This window comes from Grammomys surdaster, unplaced genomic scaffold (genome assembly GCF_004785775.1).
Source record: "Grammomys surdaster isolate TR1022 unplaced genomic scaffold, NIH_TR_1.0 341, whole genome shotgun sequence".
NCBI classification, from domain to species: domain Eukaryota; kingdom Metazoa; phylum Chordata; class Mammalia; order Rodentia; family Muridae; genus Grammomys; species Grammomys surdaster.
This window is the reverse complement of record NW_021604760.1, coordinates 4,336,374-4,356,854: the sequence shown is the minus strand read 5'-3', so window position 1 is coordinate 4,356,854 and position 20,481 is coordinate 4,336,374.

The following is a 20,481-nucleotide window of genomic DNA, read 5'->3' as shown; positions in this document are numbered from 1 at the left end:
CATATATAGCTTGATCATGCTAGCCATTTTTGTCCTGGGAATACTTTTATTCTTGCCCATTATGTTAAAGCTTGTCTTTAACAACATCAACATGTTGTCAACCAAAGTATATAGCTTGAATATGAAAATGGACCCCCAGACAGAGTTATTAACATTCTGGCAAGCTGAGGGCAGGTAAGATTCTGCACACACCCTTACCAACCTGAAACAGTAGTGTATTGCTTTTAATAATGCATATTCCATGATGGGTTAGGAAGACATTCTTGTCAGAACAATCTAAGACAGGCTCAGTCTTGTTTATGAAATAAAAAGTGGGAGAGGCAGAGAGTTTTTTGGGCTGCTTGGCAAGAATCTGACATGGGACAAGGACAAAGAAATGGGCTACTTGGTAGGAATATGACATTGGCCAAGGACAAGGAAGTGGGCTTCAGACAGGAAGCTGACATTAGGCTAGAAAAAAAGTAATTGGAGGTAGAAATCTAAATCTTAGGCTAGAACAAAGAAGTAATTTCAGGCAAAAATCTAAATATTAGGCTAGAACGAAAAAGTAATTTCAGGCAGGAATCTAAATTTCAGGTTAGAACAAAGAAGTAGGCTTCAAACATGGAAATTACTTTTGGCTAGGACAGGGAAGTTGGCTCAGATATTTTGGTCATCCTGATAAGCCCTTAGAAACGGTGATCATGGGAGTATTCACAGAATTTTTTATTGCCTTGCTTGTTCTTTGACTATTTGTGTGTATTGTCATGCTTGTTCCTTGACTATTTGCATCTATTGTATTGCTAGTTCCTCAACCTAGAACTGACCTTAATACATGCATGTAATTAGAATGGTATAAAAGCAACAAGGAGGAGTGGGGATGGGATAAGGGCTTTCTAGGGAGGTGAAATGGGGATAGGAAAATGCGTCTAAAATGCAAATAAATAAAATATCCAATAAAAAAATTCTAAGCCTATATGTTCTTGGCCTGTAATGAACACGTGTAAGAATTTGAAGTACAAATCTATGAATTGCTTTTTTGTAAGATATAGGATAGTTTTTTATTTTAATTTTACAAAATAAATATATTTATAACATATATGATTTTATTTTTATTTACCTCTTCAAGATAGAAGATATTTTTAAATCATTTTTCAAGTTGATTGAAAAACAGAAAGCACCAATAATCATGGTAGATATCTTAATTTGCTGTTGTGGTTAGTTTTTTGATAATGTGGCACAAGCTAGAGTTATTTTGGAAGAGAGTACTTCAGAGGAGGGACTGGCTCTATCAGATTGGCCCGAGGGCATTCTCTGTGTGGCACTTCTTGGCTAATAACTGATGTGGGAGGACCCAGTCCGTTGTGAGAGGTTCCTTCCCTGGGCAGGTGACCCTGAGTTGTAGAAGAAAGCAAACCAAGCAAAACAGGCAGTAAGCAATGTTCCTCCAGGGCCTCTGGTTCACTTCCTGCCTCCAGGTCCTTGCCTTGGGTTTCAGCCCTGATTTTTCTCAGTGATGGAGTGTGACCTGAGAGTTATAAGTTGAAGCAATCTCCTCCTTCCCTAGTTTCTTATAGTGATGTTCTTTATCACAACAATAGAAAGCAAAGACAGACGTCTGCTTTCAAACCAAAATTCAATAGTGATAGAGTTAAATTTGGCCGTTCTAACAATTGTAGAATAATATATTTTATGAGTGTGTAAAATTTAATTCTGGTGGTATTTCTATGCTTTATTTATGAAAATCATTTCTTAGATTCAAGCCATCAGGTATGTTACAATAAATATGTACTTATAAAATTTGATGGTTTCTTCTAAAGTAGAGATTTCATTCTAATTGAGATCAAGTTTTTAGATAAAAAGGAACTCTATTTTCTCTCTATGCATAGGCATCTTTCCCATAGGATTAGGAAGTTTTTCTACATTTCTGTCCTAAGTAAATTGCCCTGTCCCACTTCAAGCCCATATTACATTTGCACTTAATATGTTCTACAGACATATCTTGATGGCAAATGGATCGTGTTCTCACTTTCTGCTTATTTATCCTATTGAACTCTTTTGACTGCTCATAGTGTTTCTTCTTTATAAAAATTTCAAGACAAACACAAAATAATGTTTTTATTTATTCTTTGAAAATGTCATACATGCATACATGCCTTACTATTCACGACCATGGAATTTCTTTCTATTGATAACTTCTTTAATATTTTTAATCCTTTTTTGAGAATTGGATACATGTTCCGCACCCATTTCTCTCTCCAACTGCTCCTAGACCCCCAATATATCTCCCTTTCAACTTAACATATTCCTTATTTACTTACCTGTTTTACAGCAGATAGTAGTGAATTCAGACATTACTAGTTAGTCAAAGTTATGAGAATAAGGGAATGTTCAGCCTTCAACCAGGTATCAGTACATGGCACAGGGACAATTGAGAAAGTGAAGGCAAAACCAATGTATGAGCCACATGATGGGGGCAAGGAAAGCCATGGAATATTGTCTTCTGGGAGTGACATGACCATTGCAGTAATGAACTCATATCAGCTCTCATTACATTCATAGGCCTACAAAAGACTGGGTATGAACACTTATGCTTGGGGAGAGACTCATAGAGCCTACCCTTCCTAGGGTTATATGTAGGGGAGGTTTTAGTGACACATGATAATTGTTATAGGAGAGGAGTCATTGTATTCAGTGATGTATCCATACTCTAATGGATGCACCACTGTTTCTCAAGACAGTGACCTTGGTTAAATTCTTTGGTCACAAAATAAAAACAAAGCAAAAGACATCATAATGGGAGAATGAATTCCAGGATATAGGGTTGTGGGACAAGAAAGTATTCTATACCTGTAAGACATCAAGAATGTGTTAAACTTTTGAAAGTAGAATAAATTTAGAATGTTAGAATAACTTTGTCAAATTGAATCAATTCAGAAGTTCAAAATCAATTTATCAAGTTTTACAAAAGATTTAATTAAAGCTTAAGAAGTACTACTTTGGGAAAACTTGATAGCTCTACACCATTAGAGCCTTTCTCTTCTCGACCATGGAACTCCTTTCCATTGGTTTACAACTTCTTTAATAGTTTTAATCTTTTTTAAGAATTTCATACATGACATCTGTGCTTACATTATTTTCATCCTTCTTTCTCTTATGCCCCAACTCACTCTCAAATTCATGACCTATTCTTTAGATATTGTTTTACACACACACACACACACGTATTATAAGCACAATATGTGCATATTTTTACATATGAACACACACATGAGTCCATTTTCTGGTTAGTAGATTAAACTACAAACTATCATGTTGAGTAGATTACCTAGACCCAGAGGACTGAAGTTCCATGTTCTCTCTTTGTCTTAGTTAGAGTTTCCATTGCTATGAAAAGACATTATGACCAAGGCAACTCTTATAAAGGACAACAAGGCTGGCTTACAGGTTCAGAGATCATCAAGGCAGAAGCATGACAGCATCTAGGCAGAGACATGGGGCTGGAAAAGGGGAAAGTTCTTCATCTTGTTCCTAAGCCAAACCAGAGAACACTACTGTCTCCCAGGCAACTAAGAGGACGTTCTCAAAGCCTGCACCCACAGTAACAAACTTCCTCCCACAAGGCCACAACTACTTCAACAAGGCCATGTCTCTTAATTGTGCCATTCCCTGGGCCAAGCATATTCAAATCACCATACTCTTGTTTGTTGATCATAGTTCTGAATCGTTAATGTCTCTCAGTCATTTGTATTTTGAGAACTTTCTGTTTAGTTTCATGCCCCATTTTTAATTAAGATTTTTAAATATATATATTTAGTTGTTTTAAATTTTTGTGTGTTCTAGATACTAACATATGTTAAATATATATCTGACAAAACTTATCCCATTCTGTATGCTGTGTCTTTACCTAAATGATGGTGTCCTTTGCAGAACCTGATAAGACAAGCTTTAAGATCAGAAATTAAGAATTGGGGTCTCATGAAACAGAATTTTTCATACAGCAAATCACATGCATATATTTTTAAATTAGTTAAAATTAAAAAGTTTATATTACAAAGTTCTTTACCATCATGAATCCTGGTAGTTCTTTTAAAAGGCAATAATACATACCATCTAGAATTTTGTGTGGGATTAAAGAAGTTAATAAAGGTGAACTTTTGAAATTTGAGATGTTTCTATTGGCAGCAGTATTTATAGTAGTAAAGCTTGATTCTTTTAATATAGTAGAAGGGTGAGGGGCTCTCTTCTTCTGGTACATTATATATTGAACAACCCTTTTAAACTCTCTGGTGTCGTTTCCCTTACCAATAAAACAACGGAATTGAGTTAATGGTCTCTAAATTCAATTATAGTTTTAATGTAAGAAACTAGGATTCTACACCTATAAAAATTTAAGCATAAATTCACTTTCTTCCAACAACCTGTCAAGTATTCTGCATTATCTTTACAACATGAATAACTTCCATAACTTGTATTATTCTTCCAAAATTTCAAAGGGTACATAATATTTTATCCCTCAATAAACTGTTTGAGTATGCCATTTAATCACATTTTATATTTTAGTATATTAGTTGGCCCTAGCTATTTTCCAGCCATGCTGATGAATTTTGACAAAGTGTAAAATAACTAAAGACAGATGGTTTGCAGCTCCAACTGTTGGGGTCGATTTTCCTCTAGAAGCAAGGTCAGTGATCCTTCAACTAAGTGTGGCCTCAGACTACATGATGGCTCTTATTTGCATGTTAAAGAAAGTGGGATTCAAGCCCTTTAAGTTTCTTTCTGAAACATATGAGTTTCGTCATGAAGTGTGACTGCTGCAGCTTGCAGGTTTACTGTGGGCAGCCTCACACATGTCTTTGCACATTTTTGAAATAAGGAGCACATTAGCAGAATGCCTATAAATTAAACACTTCCCAAAGGACACATTGCCTTGTATCCCAGAAAACATCCTGCATTTTAATTAATATACTAAAAGCCACCATATTGAATAGTTTCCAAGGAGATTTTATGCTATATAAAATACATTTCAAACATTCTGAATTTCTATTTTATATAATCTTAATATTTTAGACCATCACTATTATGCTCACTAGTATTTGAAGTTTGAACAATATTTTTGATCATGTGCCACTGCATAAGTGTGGAGCCCACAGGACAGCCCAAGTCAATAAATTCTCTCATTCTACCATGTACTTTGAGATCGATATAAAATTCAAATAATCCCATTAGCAGCAAGTATTTTTCCCACTGATCTGTCCCCTGTAGTTTACAATACTTTAATTCTTTCTGTTTACCACATGAAAACAATGTCAAATACACAGAGATCTTTGTGAAGTGTCTTTCTGATCCATTCTTTCCTTAAGAGATAATGCTGAGCTTTTTTCACAGTGCTTTACAGAATATAAACCAGGCTTTATCACTTATATCTTGTTATCAAAATGAAAGAACAAAATATTTCAAGTTACCCAAAACTGTCTTTACATATTGGCTGTGTCCAGTCAACTCACAGCATCAGCAAGAAAACAGGCTCTTCTATTAACCCTGAAGAAGAAAGGTAGAAATCAGGAATCTGGGCTGCAGGGGCTAACAGCTGCAAAGGGCTGAGGCTAGTCTTCACTTGAAAGTCATGTCCTACTCCTCGTGGAGAATGGGAACATTTCAAACACCAATAACTGCACATGGCCACAGCAGGCTCTGCTCATCAATCAGTACTCAGATTTCCTGAGTGTCAACAGTCATTACATAGAATTATTTTCACATGAGTTACTCATCAAAATTTATAGAATTGAGGTTCTCATGGTTGGAGGATCTGTGCCTTAGAAGACATTTGTTGGTATCTAGGGATACTTTTGTCACAACTGGATATGGCTGGGGGAGTGACAGGAGCACGGTCAGCAAAAGCCAGGGATCCTGTTCAGCACACACAATGTACAAGACGGTTCTCCGAAGAATTTCCCAGTCCAATGTCAACAACGCTGAGGTTCAGAATCGCCATTCTAAATGTATCCGTACCTCCTAAACCCTTCAAGATGTATTCCCAAGCAGCAGACTTCAGGCTATCCAGAACTCCCACCAAAATAATTCAAGGAAGAAGGAGCCCCAGGCTTTGCTTAAAATAAATAGTTCATGTGGATTCAATTCAATTGACCTAAAACTTTAATGTTTACCTACTGCACAAATAGCACTAGGCTACACACTATTGAGGAATATGTGAACAGTTACAGCATAGTCCATACCCTTGAGGAACTCATAATTTATTAAATGTGGCAAGACCATAAGAACAAGGACACTACATCCTCAGTACCTATACAATAAATGTTTTACAAATTTTAATTTTTCAAAATGTTCCATAATTTGATAAAAAAATTTTGTACCCACCATTCATTTTGTTCTTGTTAGGAGATTTTGCCTCATATTTGTCAAAAAACAAGCACACACCAAAGCCTGACCCATCAGTTGGAACCAACTGTGGCCTCCATATCTCTCCACTAACATTAACATCTCTAGGGACACCTTGCCTCTCATGGTATCCAAAGACAGTTCTTTCATTAGTTTATACTCCTTCTATCTTATATTTTTCAAACTCTTTCATGAATGGCTTTTGAATCTCCTTCTTTCTTTCCATCTACCCACTGTCCTGAAATTGGATTCTGCCTCTATGATTGTTTGAAGCTGCTTCCATCCATTCTGCTGATCTCCATGCTGTAACAGTCCATAGGATTGTTCTCAGAGATTCTTAAAGTCTGAAGAATGTGCCCTTCTCTACATAAGCACCGTATGTAGCCACTCATGTTTTTAGGAATACATGTATATATGCATGCACATAACAATTAATGGAAAAAGAGGCCATTCGTTTAGAAGAGAGCTAAGAGGGATATATGGGAGGATTTGCAGGGAGGAGAAATGGTATAATCATACTATAAGTTCACAAAGTAAGAGAAATAATTCTTAAAAGAAAGATTTAAAAAAAACTTCATAGAATCTTCAAAGGCTCCACAGACACACCCACTGACACCCATTTTAAAAGTGTGGTACTAAACAAACAGTCCCCAGTAAATTATTTCTTGAGCAAATATCCTATGCAGCTGCAGATATTGGGCAAGATACTAAAGCATAAGAGAGATACATCAAGACCCATAGAGCCAGAAGTGCAGAATGAGTATCATTTGGAAGATGAAGTAGCTTTGAGATTCCAAGTTTGATTGTCCACAAAGGCAACAATGCCATTCGTTGTAAAGAGACTCCAAGGAGAATGTATGAAATAAGAATACAATGGCATTCTTCCCTTGGACATACCATGGTTGAAAAGTATACAAGATATCCTGGGTGAAGAGTCCAGTATTTTAGTTTAGATGCAAAGGCCCCTATGCTTCAGCTAACCTCCCAGAAAAAGAAAATAGAAAATTAAATTATAGGATAAGAACATCAAACTATTAGTTATGACAGAATTGTGGAAACGGCATGGCCAATGGAGTCAGAAAAACTTGATAAGTGTAAACCTACAGCTATCTCATGGTATATCTGAGACCTGAAGCAAATATGTAATCTCATGAAATTCTAAACTTTTCATGTATGACATAAGAATATCAGTACCCGGAACATCATGTACAGACCATGCACCCAAATGATTCAGTCTCAATACCAGACAGGAGCAATCACATTATACGCATGTCACCACTAATTTTACCATTAGAGTATTATATTTATTAAATATCTATTCATAAATTTAAAGATCACAATGTCAAATATGCAAAATGTTTTAAAGATCAATGTTTTCTTATTATTAAACTACAATAAGGAAAGGCATCCAAGAAAATTTATATTTCATAAGCTATAACTTCCTGGCATCAATCCCTGGAATGTTCCACACTTTTATCTCTCCATGGGATTACGGTAATTCATATCTGAGTTATGAGTCAAATGTTAAAAGAGTTTCTCAGATACTTACACAAAAGGCTGAACTAATAAAGACAACTTAGCCATTCTTGTATTCATTTAAAAGCACACAATGAATCTATTCTTTATGCTAGGACAATGATAGGTAATAGGGATTACATACAGAAGAGAATCTATTCACAAAGAGCTTACAGCTTCATGAAGATAGAAAGAAAACCACTCTGCTGATGCGTAATGACAAATTTGGATAAATTCCCTCCTGAATAAAAGCATGAAGAGTTTGAAACCTGCAATGAGGAACCATGATGTCTTCTGTAGTTAAAAGAGAGTTTTCCTGTGCCACAGTCACATGAGAGTAAGAAAACAAGAACATTCCAGGCAAGGAAACTGACCATGTGAGGACACTGCAGAGGGACCATCTTTATCTCAGGAAAGATAAAGAACCGGGAATATGCCACTCTGATTCACATGTAAACATTTTTTTCCTAAGAGGTATAGTTAACTGACAGGCCCCAAGCCAGCACACTTTGGATCCAGTGAAGTATTCACATAAGACCATGTGTGCCATGCATCACCCAGCTTCAGAAGGAACATGGCAGTGTACTAGAGCCAGGCCATTGGAATGAACAGGATATACTTCCAGTGGTACCTCCCTGTAGTTCCACTGCAGTACAAGGCTCTTCTAACTGGACTTCCTCGAATCTTTTTCTTATATTCCCCTTCTCTTTGTTAAACACTTTTATTCAACCTTAAATACACAATTTACATTTTACTGCAGGGTAATTTCTGACCAAGGCTAAATTTAAAACTGGATGCTCTGATAAAATCCACCTCACAAAGTGCAGTTCAGGAAGCAGGTTGTTTGGGTGCTTTTGAGTTGAGCCTTCTGCTTCTAACAGGCTTCTATAACATATAAAACAGCTCAAACGATCTGTAATTCTTTGCATATGACATGTCTTTGCCTTTCAAGAACCTCTGTTATGGCTTCATGTAAAGCTTACCATGAGCCCTGCATTCCATCTTGCCCACTAGGGATATACCACCATCGAGTCTGCACAAACAAGAGAGTTGCTCAAGATTATAGAAAATTAACTGCTGAGAAAGAACACCTTCACCACGATGAAGTGAAGTGTTCTCTACAGACTAAGACTAATAGTATTCATCTCAGAGCAAAGCTGAAGAAGAAGACTCTACTGCTTCAAATAACTAACCTGAATAGAAGAAGGCAGACTCACTATGACTTATGGAGGAGGATGGGACTTGAGGCTGTTAACTTCCTAGCAGAGGACTATAAATGGGAGAGCTTGTATTGCCAAGCAGGACACCAGAAGGAGCTTTGTGTCACGGAGTCCTTTCTAAGGTTAGACCCAAAGGACTTCCCTTTAGTCCCCACATGCCAGAAGTTTCACTTCCTACCAATGTCAAACTGGGACCAAACCCTCAGGATACTCTTATTATCAGCATTATTAAATTATAATTAATTTAATAAATAGGTTCCTAACTGTTGCTAAAAGCTGCCTTCTGTATTGTATGCATAAAGACAACTTAAATTTTCTGTGGATGCTTTGGTTATCTCCTAGAAGGCTCCTTAATCATTTATCCACAGCTCCTGGATGCTTCAAACTTACCCTACTGCTTAGCCTGTGGGCTTTGGTAGTTTTGAATTAGGTCCAAGAGTACTTACCTCTGACCATTAACTCTTCCTGCTCCTGACGATTTCAACTAATACATTTCACCCATATTATACCTCAGGGCCTCAAGCCTCAGCACAAATCCTTCCAAGCTGACACCCAGGCCATTGTCAAAGAAGAGGGAGGAAAAAAATTCAAAAGAATAAAGCTTAAACTGCTCCAGTGGTGATTGCTATCTCTTTTATTTTTTTTCATTCTTTACTCTTAAAGAATTAATAAATCTGCTCCAAAGTATGCAAACATTTATTATGAAACATATTTCCCCTTTCCGTAGAATGAGACATAAACACATTGGCTGACATATGGGTCCATGTGTTCCTCCACCAAGGTGTGATGAGACTCCATGTGGTGCATGTGCCAGGTGAGGGAACGCTTGCTAGAGAGCAGGAGGAAACAGGTGCAGGAGGCCCATGGGAGCAAAAAGCCCTGCGAAAGTGTGGGCACTCAGATCTTAAGCTCTAATGCAGGACCAAAGCTCTGTCTGACTTTGTTTATTTAGCACCTTACCTACGTGGGAACTCGAAGGACTTCAGTGCTTAGTAAACTTTCAAATCGCCTGTCAGAATGGAAATCGTATGGTCCTAGCCAAAAGTTGAGGGCTTGGAGCTATCAAGTGAACTTCCTTAGTGATCGTTCTCAGACTTCAGTTACCTTACGACTCAAATGGGCATCATACCTGGAACCATTCCTGCTCTGTTTCTGCATCTGAGACTGAGCTGGGTAACCTGCATTTACAATATTTCAAGTGAATGTCACTTCTACAAGTCTGGGAGTGGTGAAGATGTACCTTGCTAAGTATAATAGTCTGACACTACACACACACACACACACACATACATATACCCCACACTTAATGAGATATCCTTCCAATTCATTTCCTGCCATTCTTCTAAGTATAGCCTTCTGTGGCACTGAGAGGGGTGAAAAAGAAGTGCATAGGACTTTAGAAACTGTCCTTGATTTTGGAGCGCTCAGAACCTATCATGTTGTGTCCACCTCAGGCCAGACTGTGAGGAGTGCTGGACAGACTGTGGCTGGGGAGAATTCATACATTCTACATTGAGAGGAAGGGGTAGCTCCACTATGAACATAGAGTACAAATGTGCTCAGTGATGACCAGGAGTTTGCCTGACAGACCTGTGAAGAGAATCATTTACCTCACTTCCTTTTGCAGTAAACGAACATGTTACCTCAGGGTTCATTCCATCTATACTGGAGGAAACAGACAAAGAAACAAGTAAAAAAGGGTATTTTGGGTTTTTTTTAAATAGGCTTCCAAAATGAAAGATAAATGTAAAGGAATCACTGAAATAAACACATATTTCAAAAGTAAAAGTAAAGTGTCTTCATGAGTAGAAAGATGAGTATTTTTTTTTATCAGAATCTTTCCTGCTTGTCTCCCTCTAGGGAACATTTCATTGAAAGCTGTTGATTTTCCTGAATTCCACTGTGTGCTTAAGCAAACTTCTTAGAGTTGGAGTATAAAACAGAAAATGTGTACCAAATCATCCTTTACATCCAAAGTTTGCTGTTACTGTTAATAATGGTTTTTTTTTTTTTTTAGAGCAACTCAATGGTACTTCTCCCTGCTTTTTCCATGATTTGTTATCTTTCTACCTTAGCAAAATGATACTAAGGAGCTTAAACAACAGAAACATCTCAGCGTTTTAGCTAGCGTAAATACAAGATGGAAGGGTCAGTAGAGCTGGTGTCGAGTGAGGCCTCTCTGGTTTGCAGAAGCTCATGCTCTCTATGCTTACTCAGCATGCCATGTCCACTATGAACACATAGAGTGACCTCTTGATATTTCTTCATTTTGTAAAAAACACCTACCTGATCTATCGGGTGAAAACCTAACCATATGACCCCAACAGTGCCTTTAAAAGCCCTGATCTCCCTGTCACACTAAGGGTCTCACTCTGGCATCTGGTTTCCTTCTTGTGATTCTTTTGACCTCACCTTCTGACTTGCTCTTCTTTTAGGGAGAAGCATAAGTTCACTCTGAACTAAAAGTTCCTTAAGGTCGGAGACTTTATTTCTTTTATTTAAATACATTTCCCATTGCCTTTTCTGGCACACTGTAGGTCATTTGACTTGAACAGAATTCACATTTATTCTTTCAGTAAATTGTCCCAATCACACTAAGAGAACTGTTACAGTATTCTGAGTGTGGGCCTGAGAATTCATGGTATAGTATAAGTACATCTCACATTCATGCACTTGTTCTAAATTCTTCATAAATCAGCTATCACAGTTCTCACTTCAATAATGAGGAAACGGAAGTTCAGAGAGGGCAAATGCTTAACTAAGATGATGTCTAGGAACCAGTGTCAGAATCAGAATCTAAACCTTAACAGCCTGGTTCACAGCTCAAGCCTTTAACCATGCTACTGACCACGTGTTCTCTAATAGATAGTTGAACTGTGGCTTGCTCTATGTTTCTTATGTGACAACTGTATTAGATTTCTAGGGCTGCTAGGATTGAGTTTCTAGAGATATGGTGGCTTAAGGCAGTAAGAATGTGTTCTCTCAGAGTTTGGGAGCCCAGAATTCCAAAATCAAATAGTTGCCAGAACACAACTCCTTCCTGGGGAACCAGGGAAGGATCCACCCCTTTGGACTTCAATTTAGTAGCCCCAAGCATTCTTTGACTTAGTGCTGTAAAACTTGAATTCAAGTCCCTGACTCTCGCTCTCACTCTTGCTCTCTCCCTCCCTCTCTTCTTTCTTTCCTCTTCTACTCCCTCTTATGTGACTTTAATAAGGGTTATTACCATTTGAATTAAGGCCAACTTGAGTAAGCAAGGATGTTCTCAAGAGGCTTGACATCATATCTAAGATATATTTATTCTCAGTAGTCACAAATTCTGATGGATGGATGTGGACACATCTTTTAAAGAGGCACAGTTCTGCTCACTAAAACTCCAAAGGAAGTTAAGACCCAGCATACAGGAACATCCTCTGCTAGACCCTTCTTTTTTAGAACCTTGTCTTTGGGTCCCTACTGAATCCCATCTACATGAATACTCCACTCTTCATGATAAAAACATGGCCAATATTTGCTCATGAGTCATTGACCCAAAGTGTATGCTAATTAAATTTGATTTAATATGTAATTTCACTGAGAAGATTTGGCTAGGGATCAAGAGAGAAAGCTAGCAAAATTGATTGATTTTTTTTTAAACAGAATTTTACATACCCTAGTCTGGCTTTGAACTTGCTACACAACCCAAGATCACCTTGAACTTCTGATCCACTATCATCAACCTCCTGAGTACTAGGATTAGAAGAATGCACCATGCCAAAGTATTAAAATGCAGGGGAATCCAACCTAAGGCTTTGTGCCCCCCTATGCAAGCATTGCATCAGCTGAGCCATATCCTTGGCCTTTCCATTGTTTGTAGTTCATTTCTCTCTTGATAGTCAAATTTTGCAGGAGGTCTGGGACTAGAGCAAAGTAGGTCTAGCAAAGAACCCAGGTTCTAAGTGTAATGTTTGACATTGACAGGCTCAGAGACTGAGGAACTCAGTATCTCACACCACCCTTCTAATTGTTTCCCATAATACATTCCAAAAGTCCTATAGTAGAGAGGTAGAAAAATGAGGTGACACAAGCTAATATGAGAAAAGAAGAGTCCTGATGGAATTCAAGTAGCTCTAACCGTCTTGAGGCTCTGCATGACTGTCTCATTTGGTTCAAAGACATACTTTGAGTTCTGTGTGAACATGCATTCATTTGCTTTAATTTTTGTTGCACACGTTTGTACTCAACTCCTATAAAAATAAATCTGTAGTTTCAGTTCCACCCTTTCCCTTCCCATAGTTTCCCAGGACTAGAAGACTAGAGAAGCTGGTGGGTACCTAGAGCTCTGCCCTAATGACTGTGAGGACTAATTCACATTTGGGAAACTTTCTTGCTTGGCTTTTTCAAAACAGCCATCTCTGTTGTGTTTATGTGTTCAGGAAGAAAGACAGATCAATTGTTGACATAATCTGAGTAAACATCAGTGATTAGACGACACTCTTAGGGGCTAATTAAATGTATTTGGTCATTTCACCAACTGGCACAGAATGCTATCTCTTTATTGTTTTGTTGCTGCTTTTCAAAGTTTTTCTTTTCTCATTTGTAGTTTTGAGTAGATCTACTTCTAACATTTATTTTAGGATTAAAAAAAAAACTTCAAAATATAAATAAATCGTATATACTAATTAACATTTTTCTTAGTATATAGCCAAAAGCTGTTCAATTATCTCTGGAAACTGTGGATCTCTCTCTGATTTCAAGGGAATCCCTCTCCCGTCAGGCAGAATAAATAAAGCATGTTAAGTCCAAGTTCCCTAGATTCTTCTCCTAGCACAATGCCTCTTTCTGTTCTTCCCCCTCATCTGCCTCATACTCCTCTTGCAGAATCCAGCATTCAGTGTAAAGGGAGTGACAGGAAGGACTGCATCCTTCAGTTTTCTCTCTTCTACTGGTTTGTTTGTTTATATGGCAGAAGGTTTAGCTGGTATAAATAGGCACTATCTTCTTTAAAAATAGAGTGACTGCAATGTTTGCTAGGAATTTGACACAATTAATCCAAGTTAACCCTTGCAGCCTCTTATTTACAGATGAAGAGGAGATAAGTAGGTCGTGGAAAGCCATGGATCTGAATAATGGCAAAGTCCCATGTGGAGCCAAGCAACTGTGCTCTTCCCAGGGCAGTGGGGCAGGCCAGCAGCTCTGCCCCTGGGAAGAACCCGCTTTTGCTCCAGGTGAGAAGGCTATAGGGTGGGGGTGAGGGTGGGGTTCTGAGATTCTGGAATTCACAGTGTTAGACAATTCATCATAATTTCTCATTAGCCTATGTTGCTTCGAAAGCATCCAAGGAATCTATTTTTATCAAAGACAGCTGAAAGCTTCCTTCCTGATCCAAAGATAGGTCTAGGCTATGGCTCAGTATGATATATAGTAGATAAATTTGCCCTGCCCTTTTTCCTGATGTCATTGTTACCACATTTACTTCCTTAGATATCTACCTTCCTTCTGCTTTTATTCAAACCCCTTAAGGGTAGTGATTCCTAGTTTCTGGTAGGTGGTCCCATTACCTGAGCTGTTCACCACAAGTGATAGGGGCTCAGAAAAATGGATCCACTTCAGTCTTTCTATTGTGATGTAATAAAGTAGATTTTGGAGTCTCTAAGATCCCTATAGTTGTGCCAGTTACCTGGAAATCACAAACGCCTTCTAAGACTCTATGTCTCTGACAACTCTGTTCCCACAAGGAAGAATTGGCAACAGGATAAATGTAGACGTGAAGAAGGTGAATTAATTCATGTTCAACATTAATATATTTAAGTAACAAATACAGACAGCTAAACTAGGTAAACTAGGATAGAATCCAGGGATTCTGAATGCTCAAGGAACAAACCTAAGCATCAGATACACAGACAAAAAAAAATACAGGGAATCCTAAGAAAGAGCAATCCGTTTTAGGACAGTTGCTACTGTCATGGAAATGTGTTCAGACTTGTCCATAATAATTCTAAGTACCCAGAAGCTGATTACTGATGTATCTAAGAGCCCAGCCTGTACTTGACATGGAAGATTAATACTGACCCACTTAAGTGATTGCTAACAAATAGAACCTTGAATAACTTAATTAACTTTTCCATCCATCACTTCTTCTTATCTGTAAAGTAAGATTCACAACAACTAGTTTGTTATGAAAAGCAAGTGATATCTATTCACTAGAAACAAATGCTTGCCATATGCCAAGACCTGGTCTAGAGTCTAAAAATGTTTAATCCAAAAATCTTTGCAATTATTGTGTAAATAACTCATGTGACAATTTATATATAATACAAATACCTCTATATTTTGTGCATTTATATGCTTATATATTTATGCAATTAAATAGTTTCATTAAATGTTTATGTATTATATGGCATGAAATGGTAGGATATATATCTTGTCACCCTACAGAAATTGTTCGAGTGATCATACACACCATAAACTTCTGTTGGCATTTCTTAGAAAGAATGGGAAAGGGCAACTCTACAAATAACTCTACTTATAAGAAGAGCATGACCTGGTAGCTTCATGTCCAGTTATGTAACACATAGAGTTGACCAAATATAGATGGAAAAGACACAATTCACAATTGGTATATGCAAAGGCACTGAGGTACAAGAAATTGTTGGCTGTTAATGAACATTATCTATCTAGATAGATAGGTGGATAAATCAAGATGGGTGGAACATTCACAACCCCTTGGGAATTTGTGTTGTAGTTTAATAAACCTCATTGGGTTACTGAGGTGCACTCTTTTCTGGTCTCTCTGCTTATTCTACCCATCCTCTCTACCTTGGAATACAGGAGAGCTTTGTAACCACAGTGAGCTGCCTATATCTTCACTTCCACCTGTTGGCCTCCAGACAAGAGCTGTTTAGTTTCATAAAAGCAATCTGCCTTTGTATATAACATGGGGTATAGAATGAGTCAGCTGTGTCCAACACAGCCTAGTCCTAAATACTTAACTTAGGTGACAAAGGAATAAAGAAAGGACAAACACACAAATGCAAATACAAAAAAGCTGGGATCCATTGGACTAGGCATGCTCTGGGGGAACCTGGTCTGCTCAGCAGCAACCTGGAACCTCATCATGTTTATTGTGTATAGCCCAGAAGAAGGGCTTAGCTCATCTCTGTAGGGGAGCAGTCTCAGATTGCAGTCATCTGGGACTGGACGAGGAAACTGCAGCTGCCAATGTTTGCATGTACAAGTCAATCCTTATAGAAGAAAACTTTGCCTTGTCTCTGAGCCCCACCAGGAGAGAGGCTTCACTTCCATTTTATTTAAATGTTTTATTTGGGGGGGGGTCAAGCTGTTTATGCTATTTACTTGTGATTACTGGCTTTATGTGTGATAAATGTCTCTTCTTTTCACTGCTGTTGATGATGTGTAGCTTTCTTTTATTTTCGTTTTTCTCTTTTGCTAAAGAGCAGCCCTTTCAATTAGCTTTTACCAAATCAATATACTTTGATTTATGTGATCCTTATCTTATAGTTGCATATTGGGTGTTGAGCTTAATTGTCACTATTTTATTGTCCCCTGATTTTCTGAGACTTGAAATCTCATTTTTAAGTCTTCCTGAAAAGACTGTACAGGCATTGGACTCAGCTGTTTTACTTTACCCCAAGCACCAAGGGTCTTCATATCTCTCTATGGACCATGCTGCCCACGTTCTAAAGCTCCAATAGACTCCATTCTTATTACCATTCACTTAAAAGTTTCCAGTTTTAACTGTGACCACTTTGACTTATCAACCTTCCAAAAGCAACTAGCAAACTAGATAATCATTTAGTGGACTTGTTGCACTGTAGTCTTTCTTACTGCTAGTTTCTACTCAACCTCACCCTCCTTGGGAGTGGACTTGACATGATTCCAAGCATTTGGAATTTGTTGAGAATTGTTTTCCAGCATAGCATATGGATTTGTTTTGGTAAATTTTCTTGTGCACTTGGAAAATCACGTGTATTGTGTTGTTGTAGAAGTCACTTAAGACATGTGTGTTCTTTATTGACTCTGTGTGCCTCTTGTGTTCAGTACACATCTTTTGTTATTGACTGGGAATTCACTAAAGGGCTCCATTGTAATTGTGGATCTGTTTCTGTTAGTTTATAGCCCATGTGTCTTTGTGGTTGTGTTATTGGATGTGTGTACATTTTGAAATGAAATATCTAGCTTGTGGATTTGCCCATGATATTTCTATCCTGGCCTGCAATTTACTTTGTCTGATGTTAGAAGAGCTGTCCTGGCATATTTGTGATAAACTTTGGCAGAGTCCATCTCCCAGATCTTTAACCTCTAAAATTCTGTCTCTATATTTAAGATATATCTTCTAAAACTAACATTAGCAAATGTTTTTTATATAAGTAATTACTTTTTATTCAAATACTTATCTGATTTTATTTCATTTGATGTTGAGCTTACTTGTATTTTGGGATTGAATTTTTCTATTCTATTAATTTTCTGGGTTGTAATAGATCTCATTCTTTCTTGCTTTTAATATCTTTGTTGGTTTATGGTATAATGATTTATTATATTAATTTCCTCTTAGTTTGTGTGATTAATACATTTCTGTTTATTTTTCAAGTTATTACTACATATCACAACATATATTTTTAGCAGAATCCTTGTAACTAATACTTTTGTTAAATAATGAACAATTCAAGAACTTTGAATACTCAATTCATCCTCATCTTACCCTTGATGTGACTGTTGGTGTAGACTTCCATGCTACACATATCTAAAGTAAATAACAATTGTTGCTTTAAAACCTCTGAAATCCATCATATGTGTTGGCCTTTTCCACTATATTTATTCTATTGTGTATGTATTTTTATGTCTCTCTAGGATCATATTCTTGTTGTCATGACTATTCAGCTTGATATATGCTTTTTTTCTCATTAATTAATTTATTTATTTACTTTACACCCTAATCACAGAACCCTTCCTTCCTCTTCTTTCAGTTCCCCCCTCACAAATCCATTACTCTCTCTTCTTCTCCCCTTCTTTTTCATGTGTTCTTCTTGAGAATTTAGTACAATAAATTTGTAGCATATTCCCCCTCCTTCCTCCAACTCTTTTACCCTTTTCCCATCTCACTTATTTTATGTCTTGTCTTTTCCCAACTGAGGATAATTTGTGCTGTCCAAGCATTCTTGGATGTATGACTTTCTGCTGGATCCTGGTCCACTCATGGGGGCAATACCCTTAGGATAAAGTTACCCTTCCTTTCCCAGCAGTTATCAAGTGCCATATATTCACTGCAAGGGATGGAAACTCAGTTGAACTCCTCTCTCCATGTTGGGATTTGGTCTGGTTGGACTTGACATATCATATATATGTAATCTGTTACACCCACTGTAAGTTCATGTGCAGCTACCCTGCTGTGTGCAGAAAGTAATGTTTCTTTGTGGTCATCTACTGTCTCTATAATTTTTCTGTTGACACTTGGTAATGATCTCTGAGTGATTGGAGGAAGTGGTACAGTATATATGTTCCCTTTAAGATTGGACATTCTTCAGTCTCTTATTTTCTGCATCTTGGCTAATGTAAGTCTCTGTGTTGACATCAATTACTGAGAACAGAAGCTTTCTCTGGTGAGAGTTGAGAGGTTCCTTAATCTTCTTATAAAGATAAGGTAAGTTATGGGTTGAAGTACAAACAGTTACAAGACATTTTTGGAGTGACATAGTTGATTGTAACTTTTTAAAAAATTTTTTATTAATCATTCCATTTGTTTACATCTCAAATGACATCCCAGTTACCCCCTCTGCCACCTCCATAACATCTGCCCTCCCCACCACTTTTGCCTGTATAAGAGCGTTCCTCCACCCACACTCTCCTGCCCCACCACTCCAGCATCCCCCTACACTGGGGCATCAAACCTCCCAGGGACCAAGGCCCCTCCCACTGCTGTCGGGCAAGGTCATTCTCTGCTACATATGTGTCTGAAGCCAAAGATCCCTTTAGGCCTTGGTTGACCATTCCTTGGTTGGTGGTCTATTCTCTGGAAACTGGGTGGTCAGGACAGCCTATTTTGTCCTTTCAATGGGATTACAATCCCATTCCACTCCTCCAGGTCTTCTGCCAGCTCCCCCACCAAGTTCTCTGAGTTCAGCCTGGTGACTGGCTCTAAGCATCTACCTTTGCATTGGTCAGTTGCTGCCTGGACCTCTCCAAGGACTGCCACACTTGGTTCCTGTCTACGAGCACCTCTTGACCATGGCAACAGTGTTGGGGTTTGGTGTCTGCAGATATGATGTATCCTCAGATGGGGCCATTCCCCAGTTGGCCCTTCCTTCAGTCTATGTTTCGTTTTTTGTCCCTGTTCTTCCTTTGGACAGAAACATTTATGGGTTACAAAAACTTTGAGATGGGTGTGTGGCTCCTTCCCTTGACTAGGGGCCATGTCTATCTACTGGAGGTGATCTCCACAGGTTCTATCTATCCCTTCTCTGCACACTATAGCTAAAGTCAATCCCATTTTTATTGTACTAATGACTTCACTAGAAAGTATTTGTATATTGGGCATGATTTAATTGCAAACTTTAAATATCTATGATACAGTATATATCTATTATACAAGCAAAAATAACTTTACTTCATCATTGGACATTGGCTGTTTCCTGTTGAAGCAACTATGACATAGTAACTAAAATTCCTAACACTGGTGCCTCTAGAAGCCTTTATATTTCTTCAGTTTCTATGTCTTCATGCATGTTTTTTGTGTTTTTGAAAATTCTTTTTTTTTTTTTTTGAGACAGGGTTTCTCTGTGTAGCCCTGGCTGTCCTGGAACTCACTCTGTAGACCAGGCTAGCCTCGAACTCTCGAACTCAGAAATCCACCTGCCTCTGCCTCCCAAGTGCTGGGATTAAAGGCGTGTGCCACCACCGTCCGGCTAGGCAGTAATTCTTCAAAAGTCTCCTTTCTAAAATCTTATTCCATTTTTGCCTATAATTGTGGATATATGAACATTTATCTATTGTCTGTTTTATTTCTGCTCTATTCTACATTGCCAAATTTCATTTTCCTCTTTGAATTTCTCATTTTTCTACTAATTTATCTTCTAGTTCACTTATCCATTTCTTTACCCAGCTAGAAAATGATATTAAATCTAATCTATTAACTTATTTTTTTAAAAATATTGTACGTGTGTGTGTGTGTGCGTGTGAGAGAGAGAGAGAGCAAGAGAGAGCGAGAGAGAGAGGGAGAGAGAGAGAGAGAGAGGCAGAGAGAGAGACAGAGAGACAGAGAAGGAAGGAGGGAGGGAGGGAGGAAGGAAGGAAGGGAGGAAGGAAGGAAGGAAGGAAGGAAGGAAGGAAGGAAGGAAGGAAGGAAGGAAGGAAGGAAGGAAGGAAGGGGAAG